Source organism: Dipodomys merriami, unplaced genomic scaffold (genome assembly GCF_024711535.1).
Source record: "Dipodomys merriami isolate MVZ:Mamm:240054 unplaced genomic scaffold, mDipMer1.0.p SCAF_150, whole genome shotgun sequence".
Taxonomy (NCBI): Eukaryota; Metazoa; Chordata; class Mammalia; order Rodentia; family Heteromyidae; genus Dipodomys; species Dipodomys merriami.
In genome coordinates this window covers 1,848,050-1,853,062 of record NW_027202827.1, presented here as the reverse complement: position 1 = coordinate 1,853,062, position 5,013 = coordinate 1,848,050, and positions in this window count along the sequence as shown.

The following is a 5,013-nucleotide window of genomic DNA, read 5'->3' as shown; positions in this document are numbered from 1 at the left end:
ATGCCTGAAAGAAACGAAAACATTAAAATACATATTTAAGGGTTCATTTTCCTAACATCGCATTATCTGACCTTTTCCACTTGACTCATACCTATACTAGATATTGCAAATAAGGGAAACCATGGGACCTATGTTTCTTTGGGCCTGGCTTACTTCACTTAATATAATTTTATCAAAAAATTAAAACACCCAACAACAAATCCTCAAAGAAACAACTGCCCAATAAATAATATGGGCAAAAGACTTAAAGAGAAGCTTCTCTGAAGAAGAAAGAAGGATGGCCAATAGACACATGAAGAAATGTCCAACATCCCTAGCCATAAAAGAAATGCAAATCAAAACAACATTGAGATATTACCTCACTCCAGTTAGAACAGCAAAAATCAAGAAATCTAACAACAACAGATGATGGAGCGGATGTGGACAGAAAGGAACCTTACTTAATTATGGTGGGAATGTAAACTTGTTCAATCACTTTGGAAAGCTGTATGGAGGTTCCTCAAAAGACTTCACATAGATCTCCCCTATGATCCAGCAATCCCACTTTTGGGCATTTACCCAAATGTTTACAAACAATACCACACTAAAGCTACCAGCACAACTATGTTTATTGCAGCATTATTTACCATAGCTAAGATATGGAACCAACCCAGATGCCCCTCAGTAGATGAATGGATCAAGAAAATGTGGTATATATACACAATGGAATTCTATGCCTCCATCAGAAAGAATGAGATTTCCCCATTTGTTAGGAAATGGAAAGGTTTGGAAAAAATTATAGTAAGTGAAGTAGTTAACCAATTTCACCAGCATCATTTACTGAAGAGGCTGTCTTTCTTCCATTCTGTTTTTTTTTTTTTTAGCTCCATTATCGAAGATTAGATGGCTACAGGTCTTTAGGTTCATTTGTGGGTTTTCAAGTCTATTCAAGTGGTCCTGGGGTCTGTTCTTGTGCCAGTACCAAGCTATTTTGATTACTATGGCTTTGTAGTAGAGTTTGAAATTTGGTATTGATATTCCTGCAGCACTGTTCTTTCTGTTAAAGATTGTTTTTGTTATTCAGGGTCTTTTATTGTTCTATATGAATTTTTGGATTGCCTCTTCTATTTCCTTGAAGAATAAGATTGGAATATTGATGGGTATCACATTGAATTTGTAGATAGCCTTGGGAAGTATGGCCATTTTCACAATGCTGATTTTTCCAATCCAGGAGCATGGGAGTTTTTGCCAAATTCTAAGTTCTGTTTTGATTTCGTTTTTCAGGTTTTCAAAGTTTTCATCATAGATGTCCTTCACTTGTTTGGTTAATTCCTAGGTATTTTATTTTTTGTGGGGCTATTACAAATGGAGTTGCTTTCCTGATTTCAGTCACACTTTTCTCATTGTTGGCATATAGAAAAGCCATTGATTTTTGAAGGCTAATTTTATACCCTGCTACTTTGCCAAAATTGTGAATCATCTTGAAGAATTTGGGAGCAGAGTCCATGGGATTCTTTGAATGCAAGATCATGTCATCTGCAAAAAGGGAGAGTTTTACTTCTTCTTTTCCTATTTGGAACCCCTTGATGTTTGCATCTTGTATTATTGCTGTAGTTAGGCATTTTAATACTAGATTGAAGAACAATGGAGTGAGTGGGCATCCTTGTCTCGTTCCTGAGTTTCGAGGACATGGAGTTAATTTTTCAACATTGAGCATAATACTGGCTTGAGGTTTTAATATACAGCTTTTATTGTACTGAGGAAGGTTCCATGGATTCCTAGTCTTTGCAGAAACTTCATCATAAAGTGGTGTTTGATCTTGTCAAATGTTTTCTCTGCATCTATTGAGATAACCATGTGGTTCTTATTCTTGCTCTTGTTGATGTGAATTATGTTATCTTGTTTGCGTATATTGAACCAGCTTTGCATTCCTGAAATGAATCCTGTTTGATTGTGACCTATGATTTTTTGGATAAATTTTTGAAGTCGATTGGCCAAAATGTTGTTGAAAAGTTTTGCATCAATGTTCATCAAAGAAATGGGTCTATAGTTCTCTTTCTTTGATGAGTCCCTGCCTGGTTTTGGGATGAGGGTTAATATAGATTCATAGGATGAATTTGGTAGTAAACTTTCTCTTTCAATTCCATTAAAAATTTGAAGGAGCATTGGTGTGAGTTCTGCTTTGAAGGCCTTGTAGAACTCTGCTGTAAAACCATCTGGTCCTGGGCTTTTCTTAGATGGGAGGTCTCTTTTTGCTTTTTCTATTTCAATGCTTGATATGGGGTTGTTAAGATGGTTTAACTTATCCTGATTTAGTTTTGGCCTGTTGATATTTGCTAGGAAAAGTTCCATTTCTGTCAAGTTCTCAAACATATTAGCATAAAGGTTTGAAAATCATTCCCTTATAATTTTCTGAATCTTGTTTGTTTCTTTGGTGACATTTCCATTCTCATCTCTGAGTTTGTTTATTTGGGTGTGTTCTCTTATTTTTCTGATAAGATTTGCTGGGGGTCTGTCTATTTTGTTGATTTTTTTCAAAGAACCAACTCGTTGATTTGTTGATTCTTTCTATTTTTTTATTCTAATTCATTTAATTCTGATTTAATTTTAATTATTTCTTTCCATCTACTGGTTTGGGGTTTATCTTGCTCTTTTTCAAGGAGGCTCAGCTGTCTCATTAAATTGTTAGTTTCAGATCTATCGAATTTGTTGATGTAAGAGCTCAAAGATATAAACTTGCCTCTGAGTACCGCCTTTGCTGTGTCCCAGAGGAGCTAGTAGTTTGTGTGCTCATTTTTGTTGAATACCATGAACACATGAATTTCGTTTCTAATCGCTTCCATGACCTACTTGTGGTTCAACAGTGTGTTGTTCAGCCTCCATATGTTACAGGACTTTCTTTTGTTGCATTTGGTGTTGAGTTCTAATTTTTTTCCTTTGTCATCTGAGAGAATGCAAGATTTTACTTCAGTGTTCCTGAATTTGGAAATATTTGCTTTGTGACCTAAAATGTAGTCTATTTTGGAAAATGTTCCATGTGCTGCTGAGAAGAACATATATTCTGATGCTGCTGGGTGAAATATTTGGTAGGTGTCTTTTAAATCTAGTTGATCCTTGCAGTTTTTTATATCTGCGGTTTCTCTGTTGATTTTTTGCCAAGTTGATCTATCTAGTGGGGATAGTGGTGTATTAAAGCCCCTGACAATTAATGCATTTGGATATATATGAGAGTTGAAAGAAAGTAGTGTTTCTTGTATAAATTTGGATGCTCCATTGTTTGGCGAATAGAGAGTTAGAATTGTAATCTCTCCTGAAGTAGAGATCCCTTAATTAGTATTAAGAGACCTTCTTTATCTCCTCTAACTAATTTTAATTTGAAGTCTATTTTATCTGATATTAGTATTGCAACTTCTGCCTGTTTATTGGACCCGTTTGCTTGATAGATTTTGTTCCAGCCTTTCACATTCAAAATGTGTAGTTTTTCATGGAGAAGGTGGGATTCCTGAAGGCAATAGGTAGAAGTATCTTCCTTTTTAATCCAACTAGACAGTATATGTCGCTTAATTGGAGCGTTAAGTCCATTAATGTTAAGAGATAGGACTTAGAGGTATTTGAGTTCTTGCCCTTTTATTCACCTTCTTTGCGGCTGCCACAACAGGGTTCTTCCTATGGTTCTTGCATTCTCAGTTTGGGTGTGGTTTCTTGGTGTTTATTGTGGTCTTGTGGGTTTTCTATGTGTAGGACATCTTTAGGTATCTTTGTAGAGCTGGTTTGGTGGAGATATATTGTTTCAATTTTTCTTTGCTACGGAAGATTTTTATTTGACCTTCAGTTATGAAGGAGAGTTTAGCTGGATACAGTATTCTTGGTTGAAAGTTGCTTGTCTTTAGGGCATGCCATACATCATTCCAGGCTTTTCTTGCTTTAATTGTCTCTGCTGAGAAATGTGAGGTGATTCTAATTAGTTTCCCTTTATAGGTTATTGATCTTTTCTCCTTGACAGCTTTAAGGATTTTTTTCTTGGTCTGAATTGATCCTGTGCGGATAATAATTTGACAGTAGGATGTCCTGTTCTGGTCTGGTCTATTTGGAGTTCTAAAAGCTTCTTGTATTTGAATAGCCCTATTTTTTTGCATGTTTGAAGTTCTTTGCTAGGATCCTGTTAAACAAATTTCCTAGACCATTAACTTCTGACTCTAGGTGTTCCTTTACACCCATTATCCTCAGATTAGGCTTTCTGATGGTGTTTTCCAAATAGAATTGAATAGATAAATCATATTTCTTGGATTTGTCTTGGATGGTTTTATTTTCTTTCTCTATAGTATCTAGGCTGTATTGAATCCTTGAGATTCAGTCTTCTACATGGTCTAACCTACTGTCAAAACTTTCTACTTCGTTTTTTATTTCTTCTCCTTCTAATTGGTCGACTTTGATGACTTCAAATTCTTTGTTGGACCTTTGTTCTAGATCTTGTAAGAAGTTCTTTATTTCCTTAATTTGGTGTTCATTGTTTATTCTCAAATCACTTAGTTGATTTGTTATGGTTTCCTAGGACTCCCATTCCTTCTGTTGTTCTCCACTGAGCATTCCCTTTACAGTCTCCCTGATTTCTTTCAGCTCTCTGTTCCTGTATTCCATTAATGCCTCCATTGATTTTGTCCTTTCTCATCCCGATCTCTCAGTTCCTGTATTTCTCTTTGATTAAGATCCCCATGTTTACACATTTCCTGTATTTCTCTTTGAGTGTTCTCAGCCTGTTCACGCCATTCCTGACTTTCTCTTTGTCTGTTCTCAGCCAGCTCACATAATTGCTGTCTATCTGTTTGACTGATCTCAACCTACTCACACAATTCCTGTCTATCTCTTTGTCTGATCTCATCCTGCTCACACAATTCCTTTATTTCTCTTTGAGTGTTCTCAATCTGCTCACGAAATTCCTGTATCAATCTTTGAGTAGCTTCCTCAAGCTCACGAGTCTCCTGTATTGATCTTTGGTTTGCCTCCTCTCTCTCCCTATCATGCTCACACTGAGAG